This window comes from Sminthopsis crassicaudata, chromosome 6 (assembly GCF_048593235.1).
Source record: "Sminthopsis crassicaudata isolate SCR6 chromosome 6, ASM4859323v1, whole genome shotgun sequence".
Lineage (NCBI taxonomy): Eukaryota > Metazoa > Chordata > Mammalia > Dasyuromorphia > Dasyuridae > Sminthopsis > Sminthopsis crassicaudata.
The window spans coordinates 241,273,621-241,290,725 of NC_133622.1; the positions used below are offsets into that span (position 1 = coordinate 241,273,621).

The window sequence follows — 17,105 nt, forward strand, 5'->3', positions numbered from 1 at the left end:
GTGCTCTAAATCACTATTGATTAGAAAAAAGCAAAGCAAGACAATTCCTAGGTACCACTACCCAATTCTTATATTGGTTATATTGGTTACAATGACATGAAAAAGATAAGAGAAATGTTAGAGGGGATGTGGGAAAACTGGTACTTAATACATCATTGGTGGAGTTGTTAACTTATCCAACCAATTCCAAAGGAAAAATGTTATCCACTTCCCAAGAAAGAACTAATGGAATTTGAATAAATATGGACAGATATTATTTTATTCATCTGTATTGTTGAGGTAAAAATAAAATGCTTAAAATATGATATAATATATGTACCTATATACCCATATAGATATATCTCTCATTCACTCTAGTCAAATAATTTCACATGTATGTGGTGTATGTCTATGTTTATATATAATAGGTTCCTTTATTTGTGGCAAAAAAAAAAAAAAAAAAAAAAAAAACAAAACTGAAACCTTAGGTAATGACTGTCACTTAGGAAATGTCTTAAGAAAATATTGCTATCCTAATGCAAAGGGAAACTATTATACTATAATAAATGAAAGAAAACAATAACTAATTTTTGGATGATTTGCTAGAAGTGATGAAATGTTAAATAAACAGAACAAAGAGAACAATTTGCTCATTTATTTCAAAGTAGCATTTAATTTTTTTGAAATACATTTAAAAGGAAGCTAGATGGCACAGTTGATAGAGCACTAGACCTGAAGGTCCTGACTAAGCATGTTTCATACTTTATGAGAGAGAGAGAGAGAGAGAGAGAGAGAGAGAGAGAGAGAGAGAGAGAGAGAGAGAGAGAGACTATTTTGTTAACACTTGCTTCATTTCAGCTGAAAAACAAAGGTGACTAGATTAGTCCTTACCAAATCCTCCGTTTTCCTCTCTTTTTTGAAACTTACCCTTACTCTGCATTGAATACCAATGTCCAGATCTGCTCACTGGAGGATTTTGATACCAGCCCAAGTCTTGATCATGGATGAGAAGTGAAGGGGCAGAACTCATAAAGGTGGTCAAAACAGGAGTCTGTTTATTCAAGATTCTTTCAGCCTTTTATATGTTAATATTCTTACATAATTATAGCACACTGCACCAGTGATAAGTATATACTATGCATACAGGAGCACATAAACAATTTGCTATTTATGAAGATGGTTCCTTGCCACTTAGCATAACTACTTTAATTACAACACAGGTTGTCATATTCTTTGATTTCTCAGGAAGATCAAGAGGCCAAACCAGACACATCAGCAGGTTCCGTTGCTGGGCTGGAGGGTCATATATCTCATCTAGAGTTCCTCCACTATCTGTGACTCTCTATATAATCTTGTCTATTTTGGTTTGTACAAAACCTTTTTAATTTAATATAGTCTAAGTGATCAATTCTGCATTTCATACTGTACTAAAGCTCTTCTTTGGCCATAAATTCCTTTCTTGTCCACGGATCTGAGAGTTAGACTGTCCTTTATTCTTCTAACTTGCCTATAGTATTACTCTTTATATCTAAATCATGAATTAATTTTGACCTTGTTTTGGTACAGAGTATTAGGTGTTAGTCAATGCCTTGTTTCTGCTATATTATTTTCAAATTGCCAAAATAATTTTTATCAATTAGTGAGTTCTTAGTCCAGAAGCTGGGGTCTTTTGTTTTATCAAACACTAGACTACTCATCATCATTGAATATTTTTGTCTTGTGGACCTAACCTATTCCATTGATTTACAATTGTATTTCTTAGCCATGGCCAAATAGTTTTGATAACCACTATTTTTTTTTTTTTTGATATAGTTTCAGATCTGGTAAAAGTAAGCCACCTTCTTTAGCATTTTTTTCATTAATTCCTTTGAAAGTCTTGACCTTTTTTTCTTTCAGAAGTAATTTTTTGCTGGAACTCTATCTTCCCAGAAATCAACCAGAGTCAGGATCACTAAACGTCTTTATTCTTGATCTTTTACCGTCACCCTCCAATGCCAGGTCAGGAGTGTGAGTGAGAGTGAGTTCCACGACCCAAGTTTCTCCTCCTCCTTCTACTCCTCCCACACAAGTCACTTCCCCCTCTTTGTCCCACCAATCAAGTCAGCACAGAACAGCTGAGTAGGGTCAACCTTCCAACAAGTTAATAGGGAACTGTCCAATTGGCAATTAGTCTCACGTGCTTCATTATCCAAGTGCATAGCTCAGTTCTAGCCCTTTACAATTTTTCCCCCCTGAGGCAATTGGGGTTAAATGACTTGCTCAGCATCACACAGCTAAGAAGTGTTAAGTGTCTGAGGTCAGGTTTGAACTCAGGCTCTCCTGATTTCAGAGTTGGTGCTCTATCCACTGTGCCAGCTGGCTGTCCCCAGATGTATTTTGTTATTATTTCCTCTGTAAAATAGTAGTACTCTTGCCTTGAAGATGGAAACACATGGATTATATTATCACATTCTGGTGAATTTAGAAGTGTGTGAAAAATCACACTCAAAGTATAGTTAGTGATAATTGAAGATTAAACTGATACCAGATATCAAGCAGAAATCTATGCTTGACATTCTTCTTGTTAACATTTTTATCAGTTATTTGAATAAATGCATAGTTGATATGCTCAAAAATTTTGCAAATTATATAAAAATAGGATGGGAATGTGACAGAAAATAAAGGCAACAAGTTGCCAAGGAAACTTGCCAGACAAGAAAGTTGGGTTACAAAAATATCACAATAATTAAATTTATTTTGAAGTAATATAAACTTTTATATTTGAATAGAAAAAAAATAACTTTCAAATAATAGGTCAAATAACAGGAGTTGTCCTCTTTCCCAATTCAATGATCTTGCTTTTTTGCTGAAATTATCACTCATTTACCTTGAATATATCACAGTACTTCATAGCTAATTACATGTTCTGTACATTAATTTTTAAGTTTTTGAGGACATTTAAAAATTATTATTATCAAAGTGTGTAGCACATGGTAAAGTACTTAATAACTGTTGACTTGGTCTGGTTTATTTTACACATACTCTATGATCTTATAGAACTTATTTTTAGTATGTCAATAATCATATTAGATTTTTTTCCCTTCAAATTTCACAAAATAAATTAGACAAAACAAGGTAGGTTGTTATCGATTTTTTTCTGAGTCAGGAGATTTGAACTCATCAAAGTAGCTAAAAACTTCATTTTTTCCCTATTCTTTAATTTTGGTTATCATATCATTACCTGAATCTATTCCTCGTTTTACTGTTCAAGTATATTTCCTTTGACAGAAAAAAATAGAAAATGACAGAAAATGAGCAGCTTTTCCTTCTCATCAGTACATTTTCAGCATCCCATTCTCTGCTTATGATAAATTATACATTTACTACTCTTTTTGTTGTACCAAGTTTAACTTAATACCATCAGAGTGAAAGTAGCAAAGAGCTAAATTCAAATCCCATCTTCAACACAAAATTAGCTGAACAATCTTGTAGAAAAAGTCCCAGCCTCTCTTACCTTCTGTTTTCTTATTTATAAAATGTCAATAGTAATAGGATTTAACTCAGGGTTGTAGTGATGATCAAATGACAAAATGTAATTAAAAAAAAAAAAAACATCGTAAACCATAAAAACATGCATTAAAGTAAATGCATAACCATCATCTTTTTTATTATTGACACCACCACCATCATCAACATCATTGCCATTATTATTAATATTGGCCTTAATTTTTTATGCCTACATTAGCTAATATTTTTTTTAAGATTTAATAGTATTTACATTATTCCTATGTGATCATATCATCTTTTCTTTACATTACATTAAGTTGAGATAAAATGCATGATTTTAATAATTTTTGATCTTTATACTCCTTTATTATAATTTATATCACATATTATTCTGTATAATTATTAGTCATGGTCTTCAATATAAATAAAAGTAAAGCAACTCCTTGGATTTGGAGTTGTTTCATGTTTTCAAGGTGTTAAAATAAATAGGGTCTTATATGAGATTGCCATTTTTCCGATTAGACCCAAATGATTTCTAAATTATAATCATCCTTCTTATCTTCAACATAGAGAAGATCTAATTCAGTTCCAATTGATCAATGATGAACAGAATCAGCTACACCCAGAAAAGGAAAACTGGGAAATGAGTGTAAACTGTATGCATTTTTGTTTTTATTCCCAGGTTATTTTTACCTTCTAAATCCAATTCTCCCTGTGCAACAAGAGAACAGTTCAGTTCTGCACACACATATTGTATCTAGGATATACTATAACATATTTAGCATGTACAAAAATGCTTGCCATCTAGGGGAGGGGTGGAGGGAGGGAAGGGAAAAGTCGAAACAGAGGTGAGTGCAAGGGATAATGTTATTAAAAATTACCCAGGCATATGTTCTGTCAATAAAAAGTTATAATACAAATTTATAATCTTAAGATGCATTGTGGGAAATTTCAACTTTCTTAGCTGAATTTTAATCTTTTTTTTTTTTTTTTTTTTTTATTATTATTATTTTTTTATTATATATATATATATATATATATATTTTATAATATTATCCCTTGTATTCATTTTTCCAATTTACCCCTCCTCCCTCTATTCCCTCCCCCCGACGACAGGCAATACCATACATTTTACATGTGTTACAATATAGTCTAGGTACAATACATGTGTGCGAATATCACTTTCTTGTTGCACAATAAACATTAGAATCCGAAGGTACATGCAACCTGGGCAGACAGATATTAGTGCTAACAATTTTCATTCCCCTCCCAGTGTTTCTTCTCTGGGTGCAGCTACCTCTGTCCATCATTGATCAACTGGAAGTGAGTTGGATCTTCTTTATGTTGAAGATTTCCACTTCCATCAGAATACATCCTCATACAGTATTGTTGTTGAAGTGTACAGTGATCTTCTGGTTCTGCTCATTTCACTCAGCATCAGTTGATTTAAGTCTCTCCAGGCCTCTCTATATTCCTCCTGCTGGTCATTTCTTACCGAGCAATAATATTCCATAACCTTCATATACCACAATTTACCCAACCATTCTCCAACTGATGGACATCCATTCATCCTCCAGTTTCTAGCTACAACAAAAAGAGCTGCCACAAACATTTTGGCACATATATGTCTCTTTCCGCTCTTTAGTATTTCTTTGGGATATAATCCCAGTAGTAGCGCTGCTGGGTCAAAGGGTATGCACAGTTTGATAACTTTTTGGGCATAATTCCAGATTGCTCTCCAGAATGGCTGGATTCTTTCACAACTCCACCAGCAATGTATTAGTGTCCCAGTTTTCCCACATCCCCTCCAACATTTGTCATTATTTGTTCCTGTCATCTTAGCCAATCTGACAGGTGTGTAGTGGTATCTCAGAGTGGTCTTAATTTGCATTTCTCTGATCAGTAGTGATTTGGAACACTCTTTCATGTGAGTGGATATAGTTTCAATTTCTTCCTCTGAGAATTGTCTGTTCATATCCTTTGACCATTTATCAATTGGAGAATGGTTCGGTTTCTTATAAATTTGGGTCAGTTCTCTATATATTTTGGAAATGAGACCTTTGTCAGAACCTTTGTTTTTAAAAATATTTTCCCAATTTGTTACTTCCCTTCTAATCTTGTTTGCATTAGTATTATTTGTACAGAAACTTTTTAGCTTGATGTAATCAAAATCTTCTATTTTGTGATCAATAATGATCTCTAGTTCTCCTCTGGTCATAAATTCCTTCCTCCTCCACAAGTCTGAGAGGTAGATTATCCTCTGTTCCTCTAATCTATTTATTATCTCCCTCTTTATGCCTAAATCATGGACCCATTTTGATCTTATCTTGGTATATGGTGTTAAGTGTGGATCCATATCTAATTTCTGCCATACTAATTTCCAGTTTTCCCAACAGTTTTTTCCGAATAATGAATTTTTATCCCTAATGTTGGAATCTTTGGGTTTGTCAAAGATTAGATTGCTATAGATGTATCCTTTTTTGTCCTTTGTATCTAATCTGTTCCACTGATCTACCGGTCTATTTCGTAGCCAATACCAAATGGTTTTGGTGACTGCTGCTATATAATATAGCTTTAGATCAGGTACACTTAGACCACCTTCCTCTGAGTTTTTTTTCATTAGTTCCCTTGCAATTCTTGACCTTTTATTCTTCCATATGAATTTTGTTGTTATTTTTTCTAGGTCATTAAAATAGTTTCTTGGGAGTCTGATTGGTATAGCACTAAATAAATAGATTAGTTTGGGGAGTATTGTCATCTTTATTATATTCGCTCGGCCTATCCAAGAGCACTGAATGTCTTTCCAATTATTTAAATCTGACTTTATTTTTGTGGCAAGTGTTTTGTAATTTTTCTCATATAATTCCTGACTTTTCTTTGGTAGATGGATTCCCAAATATTTTATACTCTCAACATTTGTTTGGAATGGAATTTCTCTTTGTATCTCTTGCTGTTGCATTTTGTTAGTGATATATAAAAATGCCGAGGATTTATGTGGATTTATTTTGTATCCTGCCACTTTGCTGAAATTTTGAATTATTTCTAGTAGCTTTTTAGCAGAGTCTTTGGGGTTCTCTAAGTATACCATCATGTCATCTGCAAAAAGTGATAGTTTGATTTCCTCATTTCCTACTCTAATTCCTTGAATCTCTTTCTCGGCTCTTATTGCCGAGGCTAGCGTTTCTAGTACTATATTGAATAGTAATGGTGATAGTGGGCAACCTTGTTTCACTCCTGATCTTACTGGGAAAGGTTGCAGTTTATTTCTATTGCATATTATGCTTACTGACGGTCTTAAATATATACTCCTGATTATTCTAAGGAATAATCCATTTATTCCTATACTCTCAAGAGTTTTTAGTAGGAATGGATGTTGGATTTTGTCAAATGCTTTTTCTGCATCTATTGAGATGATCATATGGTTCTTATTAATTTGATTATTAATATGGTCAATTATATTAATAGTTTTCCTAATATTAAACCAGCCCTGCATTCCTGGAATAAATCCTACTTGATCATAGTGTATTATCTTGGAGATGATTTTCTGAAGTCTTTTTGCTAATATCTTATTTAAGATTTTAGCATCAATATTCATTAAGGAGATTGGTCTATAATTTTCTTTCTCAGTTTTCGATCTACCAGGTTTAGGTATCAGTACCATGTCTGTGTCATAAAAGGAGTTTGGTAGGATTCCTTCATCCCCTATTTTTTCAAATAATTTATATAACATTGGGGCTAATTGTTCTTTAAATGTTTGGTAGAATTCACATGTGAATCCATCTGGCCCTGGGGATTTTTTCCTGGGGAGTTGATTAATAGCTTGTTCTATTTCTTTTTCTGAAATGGGACTATTTAAGCAATTTATCTCCTCCTCTGTTAATCTAGGGAGCCTATATTTTTGGAGAAAGTCATCCATTTCACTTAAGTTATCAAATTTATTGGCATAAAGTTGGGCAAAGTAACTCCTTATTATTTCTCTAATTTCCTCTTCATTGGTGGAAAGATCCCCCTTTTCATTTGTAAGACTATCAATTTGATTTTCCTCTTTCTTTTTTTTGATCAAATTTACCAAAGGTTTATCTATTTTATTGGCTTTTTCATAAAACCAACTCTTGGTTTTATTTATTAATTCAATAGTTTTTTTACTTTCAATTTTATTGATTTCTCCTTTTAATTTTTGTATTTCGAGTTTAATTTTTGGTTGGGGGTTTATAATTTGGTCTTTTTCTAGCCTTTTAAGTTGTAAGCCCAATTCGTTAATCTTCTCTTTCTCAATTTTCTTCAAATAAGCCTCTAAAGATATAAAATTTCCCCTTATTACTGCTTTAGCTGCATCCCAAAGATTTTGATATGATGTCTCATCATTATCATTATCTTGGGTGAAATTGTTAATTGTTTCTATAATTTGCTCTTTCACCCAGTCATTCTTTAAGATGAGATTATTCAATTTCCAATTACTTTTTGGTCTATTTACCCCTAACTTTTTACTGAATGTAGCTTTTATTGCATTGTGATCTGAGAAGAAGGCATTTATTATTTCTGCCTTCCTACATTTAATTTTGAGATCTTTATGTCCTAATATATGGTCAATTTTTGTATAGGATCCATGAACTGCTGAGAAGAAAGTATATTCCTTCCTATTGCCATTCAGTTTTCTCCAAAGGTCTATCATACCTAGTTTTTCTAATGTTCTATTTACTTTTTTAATTTCTTTCTTGTTTGTTTTGTGGTTTGATTTGTCTAAATCTGAGAGTGCAAGGTTGAGATCTCCCACTATTATAGTTTTACTGTCTATTTCTTCTTGCAGTTCTCTTAACTTTTCCTTTAGAAAGTTAGATGCTATACCACTTGGTGCATATATGTTTAGTATTGATATGGCTTCATTATTTATGCTACCTTTCAGCAGGATATAGTTTCCTTCCTTATCTTTTTTAACGAGATCTACTTCTGCTTTTGCTTGATCTGAGATAAGGATAGCTACCCCTGCTTTTTTGGCTTTACCTGAAGCATAATAAGCTCTGTTCCAACCTTTTACCTTTACTCTGTATGTATCTCCCTGCTTTAAGTGTGTTTCCTGTAGACAACATATTGTAGGGTTCTGCTTTTTGATCCAATCTGCTATCCGTCTCCGTTTGATGGGATCGTTCATCCCATTTACATTTACAGTTAAAATTACTAATTCTGTATTTCCTGCCATCGTATTATCCCCAGATTATACTTTTTTCCCTTGACCCCCCTGATCCCCCTCCCCGATATTTAATTTACAGACCCCCCTTGTGACGCGCAACCCTCCCTCTTTTTTTTTTTTTTTTTTAGGATCCCTCCCCCCTCCCTCCAAGTCCCTTCACTTATTCTCCTTTTTCTTTCCCCTTTTCCTCTCCCCCCTTTTAATGAGGTGAGAGAAAATTCTCTGAAAAACAAATATGTTAATTATTTACTCTTTGAGCCTCTTCTGATGAGAGTAAGATTCACACAATGATTCTCCCCCTCACTAAGTTCCCTCAGATATGGTGTAATTTCTATGTCTCTTCCTGGGATGTAGTTTCCCTCTTTTTATCACTCCTTCCCCTTTTTCTGAACCGACCTCCTTCCCTTTACCACACCCCCCTTTTTTTCTTTTATATCAGTAAAATCAAATTATCCTTGAGTATTTTTTATATACCCACAACAAAGTTACAGTTCTCAAGGGTTCTGTGTACCTTTTTCTGTTTCTCTTCAGTCTTGTGGATGTAGATCAAATTTTTTGTTTAAGTCTGGTTTTTTTCTTAGAAACATATAGAATTCCTCTGTTTCATTGAATGACCATCTTCTTCCATGGAAAAAGATGCTAAACTTAGCTGGGTAGTTCATTCTTGGTTGCAGTCCTTGATCTTTTGCCTTTCGGAATATCAGGTTCCAGGCCCTTCTATCTTTTAATGTGGAGGCAGCCAGATCTTGGGTGACCCTTATTGTGGCACCTTGGTATTTAAATTGTTTTTTTCTAGCTGCTTGCAGGATTTTCTCCTTTGTGTGGTAATTCTGCAGCTTAGCCACAATATTCCGTGGTGTTCTTTTTTTAGGGTCTATTTCAGAAGGAGTTCGATGAATTCTTTCCACATCTACTTTCCCTTCTGTTTCTATTATCTCTGGACAGTTCTCTTTGATAATTTCCTGTAAAATAGAATCTAGGCTCTTTTTTTGGTCATAGTTTTCTGGAAGTCCAATAATCCGCAGATTATCTCTCCTAGATCTATTTTCCAGGTCTATAGATTTTCCCAGTAAGTATTTGACGTTGTTCTCCAGCTTCTCATTTTTTTTGTTTTGTTTGACTGATTCTTGGGTTCTCTGTGAATCATTCATTTCTATTTGTTCCATCCTGACTTTTAAGGAGTTATTTTCTTCTTTCACAGTTTTTAGTTCTTTTTGTAAATGCCCAATTTCGTTTTTAAATGAATTATTTTGCTCTATTGAGTTTTTTTCCATTTCCCTAATTTTTTTTTTTTGAGAATTATTTTCTTTTTCCAATTCAGAAATTCTATTTTCTTGAGACTTTTTTATCTTTTCCAATTCAGATATCCTACTTTCCTGTGTTTTTTTAACCTTTTCTAATTCACTAATTTTGTTTCCCTGCATCTCCTGTGAATTCTTTATTTTTTCCAACTCCAATTTCAGGACATTGTTATTCTCTATCATAACTTCCCTTTCCTTGCCCCATTTTTCTTCGATCTCCCTCAATTTCTTAAGAGCTTCTTCTAGGAGAGAGTTATGTGATGGGGGGCAGGAATCGTTCCCCTTTAGGTTGTTATCTGATTCTCTGCTGTCAACTTCCTCGGGGTTGGACACCCGCTCTTTCTCTGTATAGAAGGAATCTATGGTTTTTCTAGCTTTTTTGCTCATACTTAAAAAAAATCTTTTGGGGTCTGTCTCTGGGGTAGGAAATTATTTACTTCTTTACCAGCTTCCTCCCAGACGGGATGGATGCAGTGGCTCCTGAGCCTGAGCTAAGAGAGAGCTCTGGGAGAGAGTTCCCCACCCTCTCCCTGGGAGTGCCTCAGAGGTGATTAGCACTGCTCTGCTTCGAGGGCGTAGAATAGTGAAGACTGCAGGAAGCCCAGGCTATGTGTCCGGGTGGGGAGTGGGTGTCTGCAGCAGGTGACGTAAGAAGCCCCTGCGCTCAAACTGGAAGTGTCTGCCAGAAACCGCGGTCCCTAGTTCAAAGGTTCCGCTTCTCTGGGACTTCCTGGAGCTGAGTTCCACTCCCTCCAGCTAAGCTAGGCAGTGTGTGTTGCCTTGGGCCGTATCCACCCACTTGTCAGTCTCTTAACTATTCTCAGGAGGTAGCTGAGGCCACACCCCCTGGTGCCTGATCTGTGCCTGAGTCACCCCCAGGGTCAGGGGGGAAAATCTAATCTGAGTTTTAAAATATTTTGGCTTTCTCTTCTGAACTGCTAAATAATTAGCAGAGAAGAGCTAACAGCCTGTGCCAGATTCCTTTACCTCAGTGGCTTCTCTGATCCCAGAGCCCCTCCCAGCGCAATGGGCGCAGTGTGCCCCTACCCCACCGTCTGTGCTGGTCTTTCTTATTCCTCCCCTGAGAACTGACCTTTCCTGTTGAAACTCCAGATTCTCTTCAGCTGGTAAGTCGTGCTTCCAGTCCTTGTGGTATCTATCAATCCTGAGCTAATTTTGAGACTTAATTTATCTAATTGGTTGTGAGGGAGTGAGGACGTTCACTGAGTCGTGTGTTTCCTCTCCGCCATCTTGGCTCCGCCCCCTTGAATTTTAATCTTTGAATAACAAAATGAGATTTAGGGCTAATAGGAACTTTTATTTCACTATTGATCATTAATATATGAAAAGATAGCCCCTGTAGTCCAAGGGATTGTAATAAATACAGTAAAATACCTTGTACTTGCCTTTACCTGATGGAACAAACTAATTTGACTTGATGAAAAAAAAATTGGTATGATAATGAAATTTACATGGTGACTTATTGTTAACAAAGCTCATATTATATACATTATCTCATTTGATATGCTCAACAGAATTGAGAAGAAAACATTTCAAGTAAATGTTAATTATCTCCAGTTATATATGAGGAAATTAATGTAGACATGTATTAAACAGCTCATCACAGATGACCATTTTATAACATTTTGGAGTTGAAGTTTCAACCATAATTTCTTTTGATTTCAGAGTAAGTACTCTTACCATGTCCTTGTTCTACTTTTTAATTAAGTAGGAAGTGTTCCAGGCTTGAATATCTAAATATATTACAAGGACCAATCTTTCCAAAAAGGCATAAAAATTACTCAATTTGAAAAGATTCCTGTTCTGAATAACTCTGTGGAGATATCTCTTCTCCCAGGTCTCATTCATTTTTCTGATTCCTATTCTAGGATTCTAAGCATAACCTATTGAAATAATTTGAAGGGCTGAATTGTGTTGCAAGGTGATGAAAAGTCATTGTTCTGTTTTCTGGCTTAATTTCTACTTCTATAAAATGAAAGTGTTGATAATTATCTTCTCTTTAACTAATTTTGTTGGGAAATAAGTTAAAGCATGTAATTTAGAAAGGGGAAGAGATCATGTTATAGCAGAAATAATATGTAGCTTCTGATTTCTTATTTTGATAAAGTTTTTTTTTTCTGTCAAGGACAATTACCTTTGTGGGGAGGTGTGGAATAGAGATAACACAAATTTACAAGGGAGGAAATGATAGAAATGCAAGAAAGACAAAAGAAAATGAATGTTTATCACTTGCAGGGTGATAAACAAGTTGTGTTATATGACTATAATGGAATATAAATGCCAGTTTTAGGGATGGATGACACAGGACATTGGGAAAACCATAATGTGTGAAATACTACAAAGCAAGAAATAATAAAAAAAATGGAACAATACATACAATATTCACAATAAATTAAACTTTAAACAACTACTGGAGATGACAAAAAACATTAACCTCATGATGTAAAATATCTTTATTATAAAAGTATAATAAAGTATATGATAGTATTATTTGATATAAACTATCTTTTAAGATCAAAGCCAATTCACAGATATATCTATTGATATAAAGCAAAAATTGAGGATTCTCCTTGACAATATTTTTCTTCAAAAAATAAACAAGGATGGTTCAGGTCAATTTCAAGAAACTTGTGATAGAGAGAACTATCTGCATACAGAGAGTTGTAGGGACTAAGTGTGGATCACAACTTTTTTTTTTTTTTTTTACCTTTTTGTTATCTGTTTGCAATTTGTTTTGTTTCTCATTTTTTTCTTTTTGATCTGATTTTTCTTATGCAGCATGATGAATGTGGAGGTATATATAGAAGAATTGTACATATTTAACATGTATTGTTAACTATCTAAGGGATGGAATGTAGGAAGGTAGGGTGAAAAAATTTGGAACAAGGTTTTGCAGAGGTGAATGTTGAAAGCTATCTTTGCCTATGTTTTGTTTATAAAAAACTATTATTTAAAAAAATTCACAGATTTATTTAAAAATCATTTAATAAGGACATTAACCAAACAGATTCAAATGAACAGGAAATATTTTTAAAGATGGATTAATTTACCAAAAAATCATCAACTTAAAATATTAGCCATTTTGTGTAGCACCAACAAGGTCAATTAGCTTCAATTAAAACAGCATATTTGCACAATTAATATGTTTCCTGCATTGGTGGTGCGAAAATATATATATTATATAACTTCTAATGAGACAGCCCCCATCTAGGAGTTATACAAAACAGTTACAGGAATAACCTGAAATTCCATTTCCAGAGTCACTCTTGAATACTATCTTGAATTTAGTTATTTGGAAATATGTGGAGCTAATAATTTGACATGAACAACATTACTTCAAACCAAAGGTTTCTCATGGAAAACAAAATATATATGAGCCATATGCTGCTAGAATCAGAGACTATTGGAATGAGAATCTTTTATAAATCATGATTCCATATTCCCAAGATTTAGACATTTAGTGACTGACCTAAAGTCACTTGTAATTTAGTGGTAAAGATAAAAGATAAATTAAAATGTCAGTTCCAAATACAAATCACCAACATCTAATATTGACTCCAGTTTAATGCCTCTTTTTTCTTCTGATTTTTAGTTCATTTTTTTGTTAAACTACCTGATTTTTTCAATTGTTTCTTCTTAGAAGCCAAATAAACTATTTTGGGATTAAAGGACTGTGGAAAGCTTAGAGGAAAACAAACTTCCCAAAGTTAAAATAAATTTAGAATATTCTTACTGAATTTTGGAATGGGGAGAAAGAACCTAAAATATTGCAATAAAAATGTTGATTTACTTTTCATATTACTTCTCATTAAAGTAATAGATCTTTTTAATCTTTATGTAGAAGTCTACAATAATTTCAATTTTCTGTATTTTTCATATATTCTATAATGTCAGTCTAATTTAGCTATTAATTATCTCAATTTGTCATTTCACATTCACAGGAGAGACAATTTCTTTTTTTTTTTTTTTTTAATTTTCCTGAGGCTGGGGTTAAGAGATTTGCCCAGGATCACATAGCTAAGAAGTGTTAAGTGTCTGAGAACAAATTTGAAGTTGGGTCCTCCTGAATTCAAGGCTGGTGCTCCATCCACTGCACCACCTAGCTGCCCCGAGACAATTTCTTTATATATATATATATATATATATATATATATATATGTTTGAAAATTTTGTTCTTTTATGGATATAAAAGTGTTGCAGTCATGCCTGAAATGATAGCATATATGCATTGGACTTGAAAAGATGAAAATGATTTCAATTTCAAAGGCAGATAAGATTAAAACAAGAATCAGCTGTCTTGAGATATTGGAAAACTTAATAAATAGAAAATATCGATAGGCATTTTTTTTCTCATTTCTTCATGACCCTGTTCATTTAGACAATATTTTTTTCATTGCCATAATGACATCCTTGTTCCTAAGGGTGTAAATCAGAGGGTTGAACATAGGAGTTATAATGGTGTAGAATAGAGAAAGATTTTTTCCTGTTCCTGTCCTATAACTAGTCTTGGGTTGGAAATATACAACAAGACCAGATCCATAAAACAACCCCACCACCATGAGATGGGATGAGCAAGTAGAGAAGGCTTTGGATCTTCCCCTCTCTGATGGAAGCTTTTGGATGCTAATGAAGATTCTGATGTAGGAGTAAATTATCAGAAGAAAGGGAATAAAAGCAAATAAGATAGCTACTGCATAGACTGAGAATTCATACCAAAATGTGTCCCCCACATGCTAACTTCATTAATGGTGGCATGTCACAGAAAATATGATTGAGTATATTAGACTTGCAGAAAGGTAATGAGAAAACCTGATATGTCTCCCCAATCATGATGGGCACACTAGTGATCCAGGAAAACAACTACTAGCTGAACACATACCTTGTGATTGATAATAAGAGTATAATAGAGTGGCTTACAGATGGCCACATAGCGGTCATATGCCATCACTGACAGAAGAAGACTCTCAGAGGCTGCCAGAACAAGAAAGAAGAAAAGTTGAGCAGCACAGGCCAGCAAAGAAATATTTTTGTTCTGAGTCCAAAGGTCTGAAAGCATCCTGGGAAGTGTGACTGATGTATAGCAGATTTCTAAGAAGGCAAAATTGCCAAGGAAGAAATACATGGGAGTTTGGAGATTTGCATCAGATTTCGTAATTATAATAATGAGGCCATTTCCAATCAGGATATTAATGTAAATGAATAAAAAAATAGCAAAGAGAATACCTTGGAAATTGGGTAAGTCAGAGAAACCCAAAAGAATGAATTCCTTCACAAGACTAAGATTTGCTTTCGTCATTATTTCCATGGACTCCTTTTCTGGAAATTCTGAATTCAGTCAAGACAATTCATTTCCCCATATAAGGACTGTCTCCTACTCTGTAAAATGAGGATGTTCAGTTACATTATTCACAAATTACAATTTTTAAATCTGATTTTTTTGTTTCAAACTCCTAATCACTTTTAATATTTTGCCCTATCTTCAACTCTGATAATCTTTAGAGTATATGTATGTGTATGTGTGCATAAAGTGTGTATGTATATATGTGAATTATGTTTACATAGTATGTATGTATTTGCATGCATGTGTTCATTGCGTGTGTGTGTGTGTGTGTGTGTGTAAATTATGTGTTTCGGCTGAATCTTTGACTAGATTATAACATCCTTTGAGGCAAGAATCTTGTCTGACTTAATAATTCTCTAACTTTGTCTATCTAACGTTGCCTTACATAGTAATTGGGTGATAGAGTTTATCAATCATGAATATGTTGATGTGTGGAAATTATATATGAAACATTAAGCATAAGTGATATTCCAAAATATATTCCAATAGCTGACTCCTAATTATATTATTATTAGAAATATCATTCAAGATTCATTTTATTTTAAAAAATGTTGCATCTTATAATATTTAATTATGCTCCTTTGAGTTAGAGGAAATGGGAAAATAAGTATTTATTTAACTTTGTGATTGCAATTCATTAAACAGCTGATAAATAAAATCTCATTTGATTCTTACAATGTCCAAGGGAGGTGAATGTTATTATTATCTAAATTTTACAGTTCAGGAAACTCAGGCAAACACAGTTTAAATGACATGCTGTGTGTTACACATCTTATAAGGATCTGAGGCCATATTTGCTCTAAGGTCTTGACTCCAAACTCAGCACTCTATTCATTATACAGTCTAGCTATCCAGTTAGTGACAATTTAGTCTCAATAATTTCACAAATTTTTAAATGCACAAAAGGAAAATTTCTTATAGAGAAATATAAAATATTTAAATTATGAGGGACAGCTAGGTGACACAGTGGAGAGGATGCTAAATCTAGAGTCAGTAAAATTTATCTTTTTAAGTTCAATCCAGCCTCAGACACTTACTATCTGTCTGACACTGAGCAAGTCACTTAATCCTATGTGCATCAATTTATAAATGATCTGATGGTGTGAATGTCAAACTACTTAGTACCTTTGCTAAGAAAACCAAAAATACCAATGACTAATCAACAATACAATGAAAATATCCATTATATTTTCCTGTATTTCCTGCTCTAAATAGGCATTGAAATGTCTCCAAATCTCCATCTAACAGTGTTATATTACATCATACAATCTCTGTCTCTCTGTCTCTCTTTCTCTCTCTCTCTCTCTCTCTCTGTCTCTCTCTCTCTCTCTCTCTCTGTCTCTCTCTCTCTCTCTCTCTCTCTCTCTGTCTCTCTCTCTCTCTCTCTCTCTCTCTCTCTCCTCTCTCTCTCTGTCTCTCTCTCTCTCTCTGTCTCTCTCTCTCTCTCTCTCTCTCTCTCTCTCTCTCTCTCTCTCTCTCTCTCTCTCTCTGTTACTATCTGTCTGGCTGTCTGGCTCTCTTTCTTCCTTGGTCCCTTAAATTATATCAACAAAATTATTTTAAATTCCATTATATATACATATATATATATATATTATTTCCATATAGTTATTTTTTTAAATGTAGGAATGGAGATTATCCTCATGCTTAAACATTTCAAGTCTCATGAAGTCCTTGTGACTGTATCTAAAACAAGTTGGTGATCTTACAGACTTTTTTAAAGGAAATATGTAATAATGAATATGGTGTTAATCTTGTTAATGTTTGATTAAAGAATGAAATTAATGTA

The 17,105-nt window shown here is 33.8% G+C and overlaps 1 pseudogene; it reads right to left on the minus strand.

Annotated features, from left to right (window-relative positions):
• Positions 1-14,345: 14,345 nt before the first annotated feature.
• On the minus strand, positions 14,346-15,271 carry LOC141545562 (olfactory receptor 10AG1-like; annotated as a pseudogene).
• Positions 15,272-17,105: the final 1,834 nt, after the last annotated feature.